Below are 19,723 nucleotides of genomic sequence, written 5' to 3'. Positions count from 1 at the left end.
GGAAAAGCAAGATACATTAGGTTTGTTCTTTCCTCAGCATCTTGGCATTTAATTAAGAAGATTTCACTTGTGTATTTAACTGTAACACAAAGAGACTTCCTTTTCCAGCAGGCCGTTATAAAGGAAGACTAGGAGATGGGCAAAGAACTTTTGCCTAGATAGGAAGGATGCTCGATTGATGATGGGCCAAGGAACGTATCTTCACGTTAAAAAGTCTTGTAGACGTGCCAGTGGCAGAAATGTTATTTTCTTTCTTTTTTTAACTACTTGGTATAACAACAACTTTTATTTATTTGTTGAAGTATAGTTGGCTTACAATATTATAAGTGTACAGCAAAGTGATTCAGCTGTACATATATCTATATCTATTCTTTTTCAGATTCTTTTCCATTATAGGTTATTACAAGATACTGAGATTTATTATTTTCTGACCTGAACACATCTTACCCTTTAGGTTTTACTCATTTAGATAGACATTAATAAACATAAGCAGGTCAATACTGTGATTGAACATTGTAGTGCCAGCTGTAGATGATAAACTATTGATTATACAAATACAGTTACAGACCTGTATGTACAGTATAATTCAGATTTATAATAATTCATGTATTTCTATACATGCCAATGTAGATTTGGGAAATTTTAAGCAAGATATACACCAAACTATAAGAGTAAGTCTAGGGGAAGGCATTGGATGAAATAGGGAAGGGGATTCTTCTTAGGTCAGCTTTAGAAGATTTTTACTTTTCTTTTTAGTATTTTACAGATTAAAGAGTTATGATTTTAATTCCAGTATAGAACAATCTTTACAAAGTATTTAGTCCATGTCTTTGTCTTCAGAAAAAATAATAAAATCATGTGGAGAGGCTTTTCTTATTTTGGGGTTTAGATTTTCCTTTTATTTAAGCAAAGCACTGTAGTATGTTTGCATATTGTTGCTGATATAACAATACTGGAAGGAAAATACAACAAAACTAATAGTGAGCTGTGTAAGACTGGAGAGATTATAGGTGACCTGTTTTATATTCCTCATAGTCTAAATTTTTTATAATGTGATTTTTTTATGTTTTGATAAAAATTTATTTAAAGAATAAAACAAAAATCATCTAAAATATATTGGTTTATATAATGCCATGCTTATATATTTCAAGACTGTTACAGGATGACATTTACAATGCATTTCAAGACTATTACAAGAATAAACTCACAATTAGCTATGTCTTCTAAAATATAAATCACTTTTATGCTTTATACCATACACGAGTAATTAACAAGTTAATGATAACCAACTTGGAGAAGACGCTTATTCTACTAAGTAAGCACTGCATTCTCATTAAAGCCGTAACACACAAAAGATATTTCCTAAACATCTGCTAGAAGAGCCAAGGTATTTTGGTTATTTTTTTTTTTTTTTTCACTAAAAGTCAATGGTAAATAGGGTTCTAACACTGTCAGATATAAACATATTTTATTAGGAAGTGTTCATTATGCATTCTCCACCCTAGTTACCTGACAGATGCACACAATAGAAAAGTCAACAACCCTGGTTTTAGACCTAGGTCCACAGACAAACATATCACGTGGATTATCTCTTAGCATGTCACTTAAGGTCTGTGTCAGTTTCCTAATTTGTTAAAAAAAAAAAAAAAAAACATGCCACGGGGGGGAAAATGTTCTTATCGACCCTTGGTGAAAATATATCTATATCTGCTATGTTTTTGTCACAGAAACCTTCTATTGCACGGGTGGGAGGCGGTGGTCAGTGTTATTAGAGTGAGGGAATGGTTGAGGGCGAGAAAGGAACTAACATTTGACTGTCTTCTCAGCGCAGCAGCGCTAGGCTTCACGGACACGCGACCAGCGCAGTCGTATAGGGCTTCGCCTTCGGCAGGGTCCTGGGCCTGGTGTAGGGTCCTCATGGTGGTCACCGTTCTAACACCCTTCATAACGTTATCTTTGACTTCGCGGTCTGTAAGTGAAGCTGGATATGGGGATGGAGACGTACTTGGACCTCTGCGCGGCCTTCCCACCAGTCTGAGATGGTTTCACAGGTCCCGCCGTGGCCCCTGCCTTCCCGGGCCCTCGCTAGCCTCCCTTTCCAGCTCCGTGAGCGACAGTGGGGACCTCCTCCGCTGGCAGGCGTCGGGGCGCAGGCATTTCAGGGCGGGGCATTGCAGGGCTGAGGGTGGGGCAAGCCTTTCACCCACTGGGCATCCAGGTGACAAGTGCATCCCTGAGGACTTGGGCTGGGGTGTTGGGCTAGGAGGAGGGGAAGATGCCTGGCTCAACATCCCAGCTCCTAACATAGGCCTGGTGTGTGGGCTGAGCGGCTCTGAGAGTGGCTGCCCACCTGGGGGCTATAAGCGTCCACACGCAGGTACGCATGCGCCGCGTGAGACGTGCCAGGTGAGGCGGGGCGGGGCGGATGCCCACCTGGCATCTAGAAGCGTCCACACGCAGGTACGCATGCGCCGCGTGAGACGTGCCAGGTGAGGCGGGGCGGGGCGGATGCCCACCTGGCATCTAGAAGCGTCCACACGCAGGTACGCATGCGCCGCGTGAGAAGCGCCAGGTGAGGCGGGGCGGGGCGGATGCCCACCTGGCATCTATAAGCGTCCACACGCAGGTACGCATGCGCCGCGTGAGACGTGCCAGGTGAGGCGGGGCGGGGCGGACGCCCACCTGGCATCTAGAAGCGTCCACACGCAGGTACGCATGCGCCGCGTGAGACGCGCCAGGTGAGGCGGGGCGGGGCGGATGCCCACCTGGCATCTAGAAGTGTCCACACGCAGGTACGCATGCGCCGCGTGAGAAGCGCCAGGTGAGGCGGGGCGGCTAGTGGCTGCGCGTTTACTCCTGCGCTTCAGGGAGCTCAAAGGAAAAATACCCGGAGAGAGAGCCCAAGGGAGAAAGGTAATAGTTTTGTATGTTAGTATCTATAATGACACATTGTACCGGCTTTTGGAACCAGGCACCCCCATATTTTCATTAGGTACTGAGCCATGCAAATTGTTTAGCCTATTGGGTGTGTCAAGACATGCATTAGATTGTTGAAGAGGTTAAGTATAGGTATAGGAAGCTTTGCTAGAAGCAAAGCGTCTGGTAACCTGGTGGGTTCTGATAAACAAAGGGATTAGGAAGGAAACTGGGCGCCTTCAAAGTACAAAACCATTAGGAGGGAAGTTTTGGAAGGGACTGCTAGTCCTGCCAGAATCGTGAGTCAAGAGTCCTCTCATTTTACTGTCGCTTTTCTTTCCCCATCTTGAGTACCCCTGGCTAATTCTAGGGCGTAGTTTGTTCCCTTTATCTTAGAGATTTTTTTGAGGATTCTTTCGCCAAGTTCTTGGAAAGTGGTATGGCGATGCAAGAGCAGTCAGACAAAAGACACTGAATCTAGCAAATCTTTTGCAGTGCTCCATCCATGTGGTCAGCTGAGCAGTTTCGATACAGATTAAAAAGGTGGCTGTGAAATGTTAGAACTGAAAGGCGGCTTAAAGTGCCTTTACCCCAGCGTCCCTTTTCCCAGGTAGATTTCTTATTCACTGTGTGTGTTTGAATCTCAAAGTAGAACAGGGCAAGAGTGGCATGAACCTGCGAAAGGGTTAAGGCTCTCAGTAGAAGGAGAAAAAATAATAACCTTAGCCTCGGGGGGCGGCGAGGGGAACCCTATTTTGTGTAGGTGGTTGGATGGCATCACCGACTGAATGGACATGTGTTTGAGTAAGCTCCAGGAGTTGGTGATGGACAGGGAAGCCTGGTGTGCTGAAGTCCATGGGGTCGCAGAGTCGGACACGACTGAGCAACTGAACTGAACTGAACTGAACTGATTGGCTTAACTAAAGGATTTTACACAGCTTGTTGAGAAACATTTTCCAGATAAGCCGCTGTTTTCTCTTATCTCATTTTTACCTTTGCCACTAACCCATGAACAGTAAACTCAGAAATTTTATGAAGTTTTACAGCTAACAGGGTAATTCATGAATGTAATATGTTTGGTCTGGGGAAATCTATTTTTATTCATTACATGGTACATAGAGTGCACTGTACTTTCTTCCAAGTAACTTTTGGAAGATATCTGGCAAAATAATTCAATATGACTAGCAGTTATTTTTTGGAGACTGGTATTGTTTTGACATGGAGAGCATTGAAAACATATGGTCTTTCATGTCTCTTGCCTTGTGCTCTCCTTAAAAATGTTTATATTTGCTTATGGTGAAATGCATTAAGTTTCATAATCCCGAACAACCTTCTGGTACACAGATTCACTTTCAAGCAGTGCAACTGGGGAAACAGAAGTTTTTACAAAAAAGATGAGATTTTCTTATGTAGCTATGCATTTTATACAGTACAGGTGCCAATTTTGATCTTTATTTTTTTCCCCTAATGTTCCAATTCTAAAGCAACTGTATAAATTATCTCTATGCCACCTCTCCAATAGCTTATGTTCTACGTCAGTGAAAGTTTGGCCAGAATCTGTTGGCTCCAAAGTTAGGATGAAGTCTGAGCTCATTTATAGGGTTTCTACCATAGTCATTGACCCTTGCGATTTTGATGGTGAACATTTCCTGGGCATACCGTAGAGTGAAATGGCTCGATTGGTTTTCCTTGACACAGTGAAGTGAAGTCACTCAGTTGTGTCTGACTCTTTGCAGCCCCGTGGACTGTAGGCCACCAGGCTCCTCTGTCCATGGGATTTCCCAGGCAAGAGTACTGGAGTGGGTTGCCATTTCCTTCTCCAGGGGATCTTCCCGACCCAGGGATCAAACCCGGGTCTCCTGCATTGCAGGCAGATGCTTTAACCTCTGAGCCACCAGGGAAGCCCTCCTTGACACAGGATGACTATAAAAAGTACATTTTTGTCATATACTGTGATTGATCTATTGGGCATTGTTGCTAGCACTGTTTCCTTTATGTCCAGAATCAGTAATCTTTCTTTTTAGCATGTGCCATATTTCCATCAAGGAAGTAAGAGGTAGTTTTGATTGTGCTCACCAACAGTGGAAATCTAAAGTAAGTTTTGAAAACATCTTAATGTACATATTTTAAAAAGAGGGATTGTTTTTGGGTATACTGAAATCAAATCTGAGATTTCATGTTAGTTGGGCAAGCTTTACATTTTGATTTATTTTGTTCTGCATTATAATTTAATAGAACACATGCCATCTTTTTAAGCCATATAGACACGTTTACTTTGTTGGCCTTTATTTTAGTTAATGACAAATTCAGCCTAAAGCAGTAATTAGTACTAAATTTAGAACAGTCATATCATGGTGGTGATGACTTTATACCAAAGGAGAATTCTGAGACCCCACTGTAAGATTGGAAAATACCTTATTGTATTCAGGGTTGAAAGTTTGCAGCTTGTCTTTTTAAACCCCTTTATATTCCAGCTATGTCTAAATTTCTTGATTTATTAGAATTGTGTTTCTTTTAGAGAATTTAGGCATACCAAAGAAGGATTTTAAGAGATACCCCCTACTCCCAAATTTATGAAAATACCAGTTAAAATATCAGTGTAACTGTAATGCCCAAATGCTCATCTTATAATGAATGTGGTTTTATAAGCACAATTTTCCAGTACTTTGGGTCAATTTTCAACAAAAAAATTATTTAATCTTTATTTGAGGTATTAGTTTAAGGCAAAACAGCTTCACTCTTAGTACTTTGGGATTCATTCAAGAATCAAATTGTTACACTGTGATTCAAGTGATTCAGTCTGTTCACTGTCTTGGGTTTTTCAGAGATTATCCACCTGTAGTAAACTGAAGAACCAAGAAAGGCTGCATTGTTAGAACATTTTCCAGTTGGACCATTAAGTACTTTCTGGAGATTTTTTCTCTGAAAATGATGGGCATGACATGCACTGTTCTGTTTGTTTTGAGAAGATAATAATAGCAGCAAGGAAACAACCATCAGGATGTACAGATATTCCCATATAGACAGCATATGAATTCTCAAGGTTAAAGCACTTTAAAAAGGGTTTCACTTTTTGGAAGTTACATGGGCATAGAGATGGGAGAATCAGGCCAATACTTATTAGTATGATTAAACCATTCTTACAGAGGGTCTGACTACAATAGAAACAAGTCATCCAGAACCTGATTGAAGTGAGGTAATGAATATAATAAGCTTCAGAAGCAAGAGAAAACAAAGTGCTTCCAAATGGTTCAGTTTGATTAGTATTAAAATTAGAGGGCGCTCATCTTGGAATATTTAGTAACATCACCATTTTCAGATGTTACTCTAATAATTCTGACAAGTACTGTGGGAACTAGGTAAAGAGTAATTCTGATTATCCAGTTTCATTGTGAACATTTCATTCCCAAGGAAGAAATAATAGAACTTGTGAAAAGTACATGCCATAAAGTCATCAGAAAGAGTATGCCTCTCTGCTTTGCAAATTTTTGCTATCTGGATGTGCTTCTTATGATCTTAATTGCCTGAAATCTGTTTGGCATGCTTTGTAATCTCTCCAAGTCAATAAAATGTTTTGTCTTTTGAACATACTTCTGTTTCAGCAGTCAGATCCAGCTAGTACAGCAGATTTCCGAGTCTGATATTGAATGGTTTTAGTTCAGAGCTTTGCAGACTGGGAACATTTTTGTAGTGAAAGCTACAAAAAAAAAAAAAAAGAAGGGAGATTTGTCCTATAATTGTATATTCTAAAAAATCAGTCAAAACTTAACAAATTTAGGTCAAATATCTCAAAGTGCTTGTTTAGTTCCTCAGTTTTAGAAATTATAAAAATATTGTTAAAAATATTTTTTCTTACTACAAACCTCTTTTCAGTATATCAGGATGAACAGAATTCAGTTGAAGAAGAACAATCAGTGTATCTTTTGAGGAAAAGCAGTTCTGATGATTTTGTTTTATTTAGACCTGCTCCAGCGGAATGCAGGTGTGAGTTTGGATTCTAGACGCTGGCCCATATAATGTGTGTCCTTCCTCTAAGGAGGTTTGGTTAAGAATAGTACCTGAGCCACAAAAAGAGATTATTCCATTTTAAGGCAGTTTTGAGTTTTGGAGAAACTTTGTGTCACTGCCTCTTGCTTGAATAAGGGAATTTGACAAACACAGCAAAATCCATGGAAATGCTGGTCCCTCTTGAGAAACCAGTAGGAGGCAATGGGCCTAAAACTCTGTGCAGGGAGCAACTGAAAGAGGTCCCTGGTGATTTCTCTTGATTAGTTAGAAATTCTTCAAAGTCATATCTTGTTCCTAAGAAGCAATCTCTAGGCATAGCCTGATGAGAAGCCTTGGAAGATGGCCTTCACCTGGGGGCTTATTTTTATCAGTCATTCTGGAACCTAGTACTGGGAGAAATGAACAGAAATCAAGGTCTTCTGTGAAGTCAGACAAGACTCTTATTCATCCCAAACATATAATTTAGAGAAGCATAAAAAAAAGTGGACCATTTCTATAGAGTATCTTTAAAAAAAATTGTCAGATCTGGAAATTTCACAAAACTAGAAATTATTTAATCTAATCCAATCACCTCCTTTTCTTATGCCTTAAGTATTGGACTGATTTAGTGAGGCAATTGCCAAGGCTTGTTTATGTAGCAGGGTGAAGTAAGTGGCCATCTGGCAAACTGCAACTTAAATTCCCATTTCCCTGCCTAATGATCAACTGTCCTTTTGAAGATTATTTCTTTCTAATAGACCTATTAAAGACATGCCCGTAACCCAGTATTATGCACCCTTCACACATGACATCTTATGAATTCCTAAATTAACAAGTGAGATGTTTTTGCAATTTTCCACATTTTTAGCAATCTTTTCAACTTTCAGTAAAGTTTTCTAAGTAACCAGTTTTTACTCTGACTGGAGTATAGGTGAAAACTGTTTATTCCTTGCGTTTATTTCTGTGTAAAATATTTATATCATTCTAAGATACTGAGTCACAGCTAAGTTGAACATTCTCGTCTTACAGACAAGCTGTGCTTTCATTGGCTTCTTCTATTTCCAACTCCAGGGTTCAGTATCTTGGAGAAGAGAGATTGGGAATAAGAGATATATACATACATACGTGTGTGTGTGTGTATATATGTGTGTGTGTGTGTATATATATATATATATATATATATTTTTTTTTTTTTTTTAATAAGAGGAATGTTTACAAAATGCTGACATTTTGCCAGGCCTACTCACTAGCTAGTTTTCTCTTTGGTCTGAGTACCACTGAATTTTGTGAGAGGTTGAAAATGCAAATGTTAAATTTACTAATACCAGGTGTCTACTGTGTCTCTAAATTAGCCTAGTGTAAAATAGTTTGGGCTTCTCGGGTGGCTCAGTGGTAGAGAATCTGCCTGCCAATACAGGAGATGTAAGTTTGATCTCTGGTTTGGGAAGATCCCCTGGAGGTGAAAATGGTAAGCCACTCCAGTATTCTTGCCTGGAACATCTCATGGACAGAAGAGCATGGTGGGCTACAGTCCATGGTGTTGCAAAGACTCAGACATTACTGAGCACACACATACAAGATATTTTGACAAAATATTTTTTAATTTCAGGAAGTACTTCACAATACACTATCTCCTCTGTCTAATCTGTTCATCCAGAATTGCCAAATGGTCGACTTAGTCATCACTGCATTTCTAGTTGTCCTTTTAGTGGCATCCATGTCACATGTTCTCCTGTTGTCTATTTATTTCTTTCATTCTCACAGCTTCTGTGAGCTAATGTGGCTAATTCTCAATTCAAATACATACATTTTTTTGGTAAGCAGTCACTGTACATTGGGCTTCCCTTGTGGCTCAGCTGGTAAAGAATCTGCCTGTAATGCAGGAGACCCAGGGTTCGATCCCTGGGTTGGGAACATCCCCTGGAGAAGGGGAAGGCTATCCACTCCAGTATTCTGGCCTAGAGAATTCCATGGACTGTATAGTCCACAGGGTTGCAAAGAGTCGGACACGACTGAGCGACTTTCACTTCACTTCACTGTACATTATACATTTCCTCAGTTAGGCCTCTCAAGGGATGTAAGATCTAGTATTACCCTAGTTCTATAGATAATTAATCTGAGCTCTGTCTGATTCCAAAACCCAAGCTATGTTGGCTTTCAGAAACCACTGCACCTCTAGGATATTTAGCAGGCAACACAAACCCACCATACTCCAAAGCGAATGATAATCTCCCTTGGGAAAATCAGCAACAGCTCCAGACTTTACTCAACTCTGTTTCTTTTAGTGGAACCTTTGTGACCCAAAGTGTAACATGGCATCTGCTTGCTTTAAGGAGAGAAAACATCCTTTATTCTCAGTAATAGGATCCTAGCCCACTCCTTTCTCAATAATAAGGCTTCAGATTTGCTCATTCTTGTTCTCATTTAGAGCACTTGTATTCTTTCAGACCCTAAGAGGTATCACTCCATCTTCAGAAGCAGTGCTCTGAACCTAAAGTTTCCCTGCTATGCCACATCAAGTTCTGGACTGCTTCTGCTAATCAGATAACAGACCATCAGGCGGCTACCACATAGCCAGTGAATGACCACAGAGTATATGGGGAACTTAGTCATGCATATTTAAAATCACTCAGCCTGAGCATTTTTAACGATAAATAATAGGTGCTTTTACATACCTGTATCACCATACTGCAGTTTAAAAACAAACGTGCTGCAGAGTTAGATCCTCAACTTTTGGGTGTAGAAAAGCCTTTATAGAAAGCAGGGCTCCTGGATAATCCTAATTCTTGCGCTCTAATCAGCTTGAGGGTTTTAGTTATAGTTTAAGAAACTTTGCTCAAGCCAGGACATGCCCTAAACTATCTTCTCATGAGCAGAGTTGTAGTTCTGTTGGTATCTAGCATAATACACATCAAAAACTGTTAAAAATATTCAGTGTTACAGTATTCAAGAAACCCTAAAAGAAAAATAGCAGTTTCCCAACCACCTAACATGAAATCATTAATTTGATTCCTTGTTTCCTTTCAGTATTTCTTCAAATCTGCAAATATATTTTAACTAGTGTCAAGCATACTTTGTGTGGTAAGCACATGTTATGAACGGAAATTTTGTTTTATATTAAATATTTTTAACCCAACAAAAATGATTCTGGTATATGCCAGTATATTGTTGCATCTTTTAATGGAAAGTGATCTAGAGCTATAATAGGACCTACATGAGTATATTCTGAGGTTTTTAATTCCTTGAGGGATTAAGAAAAAATTCATAAAGTAACAACCTCACCAACCATGTGTGTTTAGCCTCACACTTTAATAGCTTATTATTTGCCAGTGCTAGAAACCCAACCCTGCAATGAGTATGCACAATAGAGATTCATAGATAAACTAAAATAACTGCGAGACAGATGCTGGCCAGTATTCATCTTTAAATGGGTTTAACTTGTATCTGTGAAAAATTTCAGCCTTAAGAAATGGTTGACACTGATGTCTTATCAGCCAGTCCTGAGTCCCACGTGGTCCAGGTGGCATTTCCTGAGGGAATACTGGGGCGTCTCTGAAGTGGAGGGGCTCACAGGGGTATGTCCCTTCCTTCTTGACTTTCAGTATAGTGAACAGTATTGCATTTTGTGCACTCAGTTAAGTAGGCTTATGGATTATATTTTTTATTTAAAAAAATAACTCACAATGGACAATTAACTTAAAATTTCACGAAAGAAGTAAAGTGTTGAAGATAATACTGATAATAACAAGCACATTGTAACAAACATAAAAATTCTTTTGCATAATTAGTGGAGGAGAAGTACATATGACGATTCATTTTAATGTATTATTAAACAGCGTTTTTCATTCTCAGTAATTCCTTTCTACAGGAATTACTGTTTTTTAAAGGCTACTACTCCAACACAAGCTTCACTGTGATGTGGGGCAGCACAGAACGTCCGCCTTTATGGCCAGGAGCTCTGAGGCTGGGAGCGATGAATCTGGGGACCACAAAGCCCCTTGGATGGGGTGCAGCAGTTGCACTGGAGACCTTGAGGATTCCATAGACCAGGCATGGGGCCATCTGCTGGGGATAGGATGGATGCTCAACCCGCTCACCCCTCTCTTTTTTGGCCCTGGTACTTTATATCCCTCCCCCCACCCCCAGCCCCAGTGAAGGAGCAGCAGAGGGGAGATGAGAGAATCTCTGGGACTAGGAGCAAACTTGCAGCTACTCTGTGGAACTGGGGGCCTAAAAGAGAAATCTGAGACATTTATAGAAAAAGATTTTGAAATATAGATCAGATCTGAGTTTGTAGCCTGAAAATTGTACCAGGTCTTTATGCCGAGAGCAGTTTAAGTTCCCCTTTATTTATCTTCCTGTTCTGACTAGTGGTTCCCAAACGTGTCTGCATCTTGGCTCCACCTGGGGAGCTTAGACAATGACCTGTGCTTGTGGCCCATCCCTAGTGATTGTCGTTTCAGCTGATCCGGGCTGTAACCTGTGCTTTGCAATTTTGCTTTTTTTAACATTTTTATTTTATATTGGAGTAGAGTTGATTAACAGTGTTGGGTTGGTTTCAAGTGTACAACAGTGTGATTCAGTTATGCATATATGTGTTTTGTTTTTTAAATTCTTTTCCCATTTAGATTATTACAGAGCATTGAGCTGAGTTCCCTGTGCTATACAGTAGGTCCTTGTTGCTTATCTATTTTTTTCTGAGTTAATCTCTTTTTAAATTTTTAATTGGAGGACAATTGCATTACAATATTGTGTTGGTTTCTGCTGTGTAATTTTTAAAAGATCCCAGGTGATCCTAATTTGCAGGCAGGATTGGGAATCACTGCTTTAGAACATTCCCAGTGTTCTGTCAGTATATAAAACACATAGCTCATTTCTGTGCCTTTTCAAACGGGAAGATCACTTACTCCTGATGACTAATTTTGAACTACAAATATCAGAATACATTTTGAAATAAAAATTTACCTTGTGTTGCAAGTAATTGTGTTCCAATACCAAACAAAAGGCAAACAGAACTGGAAAATTTTTAATAGAAACATTTCTAATAGAAGCAATGTAATCTCCTTGCCCTGGGATTTATGGCTAAAGATATTTAAGTAAATTTTTCAATCACACCAGATCTAGTAAGACAAGTATCATTTCCATGATCGTCAAGAATCGCCAGTCCAGGTTGGATGCATGAGACAGGGTGCTCAGGGCTGGTGCACTGGGGTGACCCAGAGGGATGGGATGGGGAGGGAGTTGGGAGGGGAGTTCAGGATGAGGAACACATGTACACCCATGGCGGATTCAAGTCAATGTATGGCAAAACCAACACAATGTTGTAAAGTAAAATAAATAATTAATTAAAAAAAAGAAAAGTATTATAGTAAATAGAAGATAAAACCTTGTCCTGATCTTTGATGAAGACTGCATATGTCTGCTCTGAAACATTTAGTGTAGTTCTGGCCAATAGACTTTAAGAAAGACAGAGCAAGTCCAGAAAATAGAAAAAGGAAATCATAAACTATTGAAACAAAGTAGATGGTAGGTAGTGGGTAGGAGGAGATCTCATTTTTGAGAGAAAAAAAAAAAATCTAGTCTTTTGCAATCTGAAAGTCAGTGTGATAGTTTATTTGAAACCTCTTAAAACTTACTAAGAGCTTCCCTTATGGCTCAGCTGGTCAAGAATCTGCCTGCAATGCGGGAGACCTGGGTTTGATCCCTGGGTTAGTAAGATCCCCAGGAGAAGGGAATGGCTACCCATTCCAGTATTCTTTCCTGGAGAATTCCATGGGCTGTATAGTCCATGGGGTCACAAAGAGTCAGACACAAGTGAGCGACTTTCACTTCTCCTTTTTTCATGTCTGTCCATAGGCATCGGATGGAGAAATATCTGAATATCTTTCTTTTCTTTACTATATAACACATTAGTGTCTTGGGCAGCACATCCTTTCTCACTATTCCCATAAGTAGAAGATACTCAGAGTAAAGATTAAAATATCACTTCCTCAAGAGTAAACCTTTATTTTCTTTTTCAGGTACCTAATCCAACTGATTCTATCTTATAAAGGTCTTTGAATATCACTCTTCTCCCCGTGCTTCTAGTTCAGGGCAGCGTGTCCTCCCTGGATTACTGCAGTAGTTTCCTAACTGGTCTTCATGCATCCTGACTTGTTCTCTTTAGTCTATTCCAATATCAGGACACACACCACTCTGTAATCTGGTCCTCCATTTTTCTCACATTTTTTCCCACCATCCAACATAGTACATGGCATGTAGAGGACAGAGAAAAAATATTTCTTGTGTAAATTGAGGAATTTCCTCATTATACACCTCATTCCTCTTTATACACCACTTTCCTCCTCATTATACACCACTCCAAGCTTCTCTTGAATGAGGAAGCTTTCCGGCTAAAACAGATGAGTTATGAAGCATGGCTGCAAGAGCAACCATGTGAGGAAACAGATACACATATGCTCCTCAGCTAAACTTCTTGACATCACCAATTTGGAGATTATGATCAAATGCCAAGTCTGTTGTCATTACCTTCTAAAGGCTCTAGGAGAGAATATTTCTGCTTTTTCATTTCTTGAATTAGTTAATGCTGTACTATGTAGGGGGCTTCCCTGGTGGCTCAGACAGAAAAGAATCAGCCTGTAATACAGGAGACATGGGTTCAATCCTCAGGTCAGGAAGATCCCCTGGAGAAGGGAATGGCCACCCATTCCAGTATTCTTGCCTGGTTAATTCCATGGACAGAGGAGCCTGGTGGGCTATGGTCCATGAGGTTGCAAACAGTCAGACACAACTAAGCGACTATGTAGAGTGAATAATTAGCTACAGGTTTATGAATGGTTCTTGTTAGGTTGATTCAAATTTATAGCTTTATGTCTTTATATTCTGTGTATTAGTCTGTACATGATACTTCATTAACTTTTACTTAATTCTAAATTAAATATTTCTGTTCAATTTCCAGGAATTTGGTTGGTCACAGTAGTAATTTTAAACTTAAAATTGCCAAGTGCAGGGCATAGTGTGTCTAAAGCTGTGCTTTTCTATAAAATTTTAATTTCAGTGTGGATAATCATAATTCCATAATTGCCATAAGATCATGGCATCCAGTCCCATCACTTCATGGCAAATAGATGGAGAAACAGTGGAAACAGTGGCAGATTTTATTCTTTTGGGCTCCAAAATCACTGCAGATGGTGACTGCAGCCTTGAAATTAAAAGATGCTTACTCCTTGGAAGAAAAGTTATGACCAACCTAGACAGCATATTAAAAAGCAGAGACATTACTTTGCCAACAAAGATCCATCTAGTCAAGGCTATGGTTTTTCCAGTAGTCATGTATGGATGACTATAAAGAAAGCTATAAAGCTTTCTATAATGAAAGCTGAGCGCAGAAGAATTGATGGTTTTGAACTGTGGTGTTCGAGAAGACTCTTGAGTCCCTTGGACTGCAAGGAGATCCAACCAGTCCATCCTAAAGAAATCAGTCCTGAATATTCACTGGAAGAACTGATGTTGAAACTGAAACTCCAATACTTTGGCCACCTGATTAGAAGACCTGACTCATTTGAAAAGACCCTGATGCTGGGAAATATTGAAGGCGGGAGGAGAAGGGGACAGCAGAGGATGAGATGGTTGGATGGCATCACCAACTCAATGGGCATGAGTTTGAGTAAACTCTGGGAGTTGGTGGTGGACATGGAGGCCTGGTGTGCTGCAGTCCATGGGGTTGCAAAGAGTCGGACACGACTGAGCTACTGAACTGAACTGAATCATAATTAGATTAACAAATTTAAAAAGTTTCTTGAGTCTTTTAAAAAGCAATTTTGTGCATACATTTTATGATTATTTATACAAATGGAAATGTACTTATATTTTAAAATTTGACATTATACTTCACCTGATGTTTCTTTATCACTAGGAACACGGAGCACATGGCATGTGCAGAACTTCAGTTCAGTTCAGTCGCTCAGTCCTGTCTGGCTCTTTGTGACCCCCATGGACTGCAGCACACCAGGCTTCCCTGTCCATCACCAACCCAAAGAACTTTCTCAAACACATGTCCATTGAATCAATGGTGCCATCCAACCACCTCATCCTCTGTAGTCTCCTTCTCCTCCCGCCTTCAATCTTTCCCAGCATCAGGGTCTTTTCCAATGAGTCAGCTCTTCACATCAGGTGGCCAAATATTGGAGTTTCAGCTTCAGCATCAGTCCATTGAATATTCAGGACTGATTTCCTTTAGGATAAACTGGTTGGATCTCCTTGCAGTCCAAGTGACTCTCAAGAGTCTTCTCCAACACCAACACCATAGTTCAAAAGCATCAGTTCTTCGGCCTCAGCTTTCTGTATAGTCCAACTCTCACATTCATACATGACCACTGTAAAAACTATAGCTTTGACTTGACAGACCTTTGTCTGCAAAGTAATTTGTAAATAAAGTAATTTGTAATTTGTAAACAAAGTAATTTGTAAGGCAAAGTAATTGTGCAGCAGTCAGTGACCCACACAATAAAGGTTGTTGGCAAGAAGAAAAAGAAAGGAAAATAACTTCTCTAGTTTTTTTTTAAATTAAGTATTTGTTATTTCTGTTAACTTCCCAAGCCCTTGGTGAATCGTTGAAGGCATCAGCAATACTTTCAAAACAAATTTTGAAAAATGATATTGTGATCTAATATGCATTGTCAAGATTTTCCTGAGATTAACTTCATCTGTTTATTGTCCAAAAGTATTTCTTTTGTATAAAATAATTATTCCTTACCCCGTTTTTCTACTTTTTCCTTGTTGATTTGTATGACTTTGTGTATTCTTGATACTGTCACCTTCTGTGTCTTCTGTTATTTTGTGGCTAGTTTTGCCATTTTCTTTAAGTGTCTTTTAATTTTAATATGAGTTTAACTGTCAATATCTTTCTTTACAAATTAAGCCATTTATACATAAACATGCACACACATATTAAAACCTGATATTTAACATGTGAGTGAAGTTGCTCAGTCGTGTCTGACTCTTTGCAACCCCATGGACTGTAGCCCACAAGGTTCCTCCATCCATGGAATTTTCCAGGCAAGAGTACTGGAGTGGGTTGCCATTTCATTCTCCAGGGGATCTTCCCAATCCAGGGATCGAACCTGGGTCTCCTGCATTGCAGGCAGATGCTTTACCATCTGAGTCACCTGGGAATATACATGTGAGTTATATGCATGTTTCTAAATGTCATTTTTATGATTCTAAACCTCATTATTTGAAAAGCCTATTATTTGTGGGGTGGGAGAAAGCAAAACATTTATACCACATTCATTGCAAGTGATCTTTTGAGTAGAGATTTGTCCAATAAAAAATAATCTTCATATTGAATAAATAGTGCATTTTACATTTATTTATTATATGCAAAACTCCAACTACAAAGATTATCCTGATACTTTCCTATTTATCCCAGGCCAAAAAATTATACCTTATACACAGTGACAATGTATATTCTCTATAGAGATAATATCTTCTGATAATTACTTGACATTTATAGGCAGATGACTAGTGATGGATCCAAAATGTAAGAAATCACTTCATAATATCTTTTGAGTCGCATCATAAATGCCAGAACATAAAATCATAGCTAACGCTTATTGTGTGAGCACTTGATAATTACCAGACACTGTTCTAAGATCTCATAGGCATTAATCTATATAGTTCTCACAGCCTCTCTTTGAGGTGAGCACCACCATCCCCACTTATGTATGATAAAACTGACAGAAGTCAAACAACTCACCCCAGTTGTGCTGGAAAAATACTGGAGCTAGAATCTGAATACAGGCTTACTGGGACACTTTTGAAAACAAAAGCTGCTGCTGCTAAGTCGCTTCAGTCGTGTCTGACTCTGTGCGACCCCATAGACGGCAGCCCACCAGGCTCCCCCGTCCCTGGGATTCTCCAGGCAAGAACACTGGAGTGGGTTGCCATTTCCTTCTCCAATGCATGAAAGTGAAAAGTGAAAGTGAAGTTGCTTAGTTGTGTCTGACTCTTAGCGACCCCATGGACTGCAGCCCACCAGGCTCCTCCCTCCATGGGATTTTCCAGGTGAGAGTACTGGAGTGGGGTGCCATTGCCTTCTATGAAAACAAAAGCTGCTACTGCTCAAAACACCTTGGACCATAGGTGTAACCAGGCAGGGTGTTGGTACCAACCAATATGTGTGACCACCTAGCTGTGAAACATCTTCCAAGGATTTTTATCCCTTTGGAAACATAATCTTTGTGAGTCTTGGCATCCTTTAATATGTGAACATAGCTAGTCCTTTTCCTTTTTGCTTTGAGGAATCATTCACATCTTGAGGCCTCAACCCCAAGCAAGACTCAGCATCTGGAGTCCTGCCAGAGTGGGCCTCTTAGATTCCTTGCTCTGCCTTCTCCATGACGGCCTGGACCTCAGTCAGAGATGCCTCCATGCTAAATCTGTGTGTCATAAGGATTGGTCCTCACACTCTAACCTCTTTTAGATAGAAGCAAAGATGACACATCTAGGCCTTCATGCTGTGTAAGAGGAAGGAAATAAATACTGGGTTTTTGAGATATAGCTCAAGAGTGAGAGAACAGTGAAGCTGAGACTGTAGGGCTTCCAAGGCCTTATTTGGCTTTTCTGCTGATTTACCGTCCTATATATTGTTGCTTTATCATCCTATATATTGTTGCTGTGTAAAAAAATCTGTGACGGGGCACGAACCAGCATCAGTCTTCTTTAAGCATCCTGAAAAGCGACCATCATTTACTACTATTTTTGTATAAAGATAAATTAAGGTTTCTCTTTCTTTGTCTCTTTCCTATTTAATTGGGCTCATTTCAAGGTCAGGTATTGTATATATTTTAAAATTTTCTATATATTATTATACTTTGACACATTAAAAAAAAAATCTTTCTGGCTGTGGAGAAATGGCCCCTTCTGAGGCAAGTTAATTCTTAGAAATAGCAGAGATTCCAATGCAAGCATGCCTTTGTTATGTAAGTGAAAGTTGCTCGGTCTTGTCCGACTCTTTGAGACCCCATGGACTATACAGTCCATGGAGTTCTTCAGCCAGAACACCAGAGCTGATAGCTGTTCTCTTCTCCAGGGATCTTCTCAACCCAGAGATCAAACCCCACAGGTCTCCCACATTGCAAGCGGATTCTTCACCAGCTGTCACCAGGGAAGCCCTCACCAGTTAAAGCAGCCCTCCTCTATCTGGTCCGTACACCCCAGGCACAATATACCTCTACTTCCCTCATCCCCAGGCCAGGTGCCAGGCGACTAGAGGGCCATCCCTGTTAGTCCAAGGCCCTTTGAAATAATTCAAATTAGCCAATCCTGACCCTTTACCTGCCCTATCTTGCTTTTCCCACAGAAACCCTGATAAAGATGGAGGCCCAAGCTTTCTTCCTCCTCTCTCCTGCCTGTGATCACCTGGGTGATCTTCCATGTGGCCCTGCTCTGCCTCCTCCCAAGACCTGTGAGTGTAAGGACTTTGTCTTTCTGAATCTCTTCTCTGTCCTGCTCTTACGGCCAATCAGCAAAGTGCTCTGGGCGTCGCTCTTTAACCAGCAGCAGCAGTGCCCTTCTGAGACGTTTGTTCATCTGATTGTCAGCTGCTCCACCTGGGCCCAGCTGAGACCTCCTCGGCTGCCTGGATGCCTCACGCTGTTGTCTGAGGATGAGGCATGACAACTGCAGTAACGAGAAAAACGGTACTGCATCAAAGCCGCACCTCACTGTTAGGGCTGGTCCTGGGTCAAGCGCTTCTCATTCACAGAGAGGCACTGCAACTGAAATGGGAAACCTGAAAACACTTTCTTGACTTAATAGGTTTCTTGGTTGTATTTTTTGATGAAGGGCTTTTATTGACTCAACAATGTTAGTCTTGTTGAATAAAGCTTCTACACAGAGGAGAAAAACCTGATCATTATCTTGTAATGAGCTGTGAGTGATTTTTTTTTTTTTTTTTTTTGGTGTTCCCTTATTGGCCTCATACAGAAGCTCAGTACATTTGGTTTGATATTTGGCTTAATTTCCCTTAGCTATGTCCAGAAACAGAAGCTCTTAAACTGAGCCACGGTTATTAATCATATAACAGCTGATTACTAAATGTGGAAGGAACAATAAAGGGAGTCACCGGTTATTTTTAGTCTGTGATGTGATCCTTATTTTACCATGTTTTTCTGAATATTGGCATGCTTAAAATTTAAATGGGAAAATGGTTTCTCCATTATACAATAGAGTGAAAGTTATAGGTCAAGTTTATCTTAAAGCTACTTAATAGTTTGGTTTTACTAATAAGTAATATATTTTTAATATGTTATCAATAATGGTAAATACTTTGGGGAGAAGAACACCTTCCCTTATATTTTCATTTCATGGAGTCTTGGCTATTCAGGATGGTATTCCAAAACTTTCATGTCTGTTGTAAATTATAAATTTATTTGATTATTCACTTGAGGTATTCAAGAGATGACTTAGAGATTCTTTTTTTGTTTGTTTTTTGTAATTTTTTTTAATGTAATTCAAATTAAATTCTATTCATTTAATAAAGGCATTTGGGAATTTCAAGAACTGCAAGTCAGATAAAAAGCCACATTTATTAGCCCAAGGAGATCACTATAAATCTCAGATGTAAAATCAATTTCTCACAACAACACACAAAAGGTAGAACTCCCTTTAGTTTGTGGCAGCCATCAGGAAACGGTGATCTATTGTTCTTCCGCACCAAGTTGCTTCACTACCAGCAGGTTTTAGTTAACATTATTATGATAGTGAATGACCCTAGAGAGGGCTCCCGCCTTCGCTCCTTTAAGGCTCCTTCCTAACA

At 39.9% G+C, this 19,723-nt stretch overlaps 1 long non-coding RNA gene across 1 annotated transcript in view; it reads left to right on the top strand.

Moving 5' to 3' along the window:
- The window catches only part of LOC133051042 (uncharacterized), a 92,889-nt gene extending 74,468 nt beyond the window's left edge, over window positions 1-18,421 (top strand). Inside the window, exon 3 of the long non-coding RNA XR_009691758.1 lies at window positions 18,266-18,421. This is a non-coding gene — a long non-coding RNA (uncharacterized LOC133051042). The remainder of the gene's footprint in view (window positions 1-18,265) is intronic.
- Window positions 18,422-19,723: the final 1,302 nt, after the last annotated feature.

This window comes from Dama dama, chromosome 33 (genome assembly GCF_033118175.1).
Source record: "Dama dama isolate Ldn47 chromosome 33, ASM3311817v1, whole genome shotgun sequence".
NCBI lineage: Eukaryota > Metazoa > Chordata > Mammalia > Artiodactyla > Cervidae > Dama > Dama dama.
The sequence above is the reverse complement of the archived record's forward strand: the minus strand, read 5'-3'. Positions and strand labels throughout refer to the sequence as shown.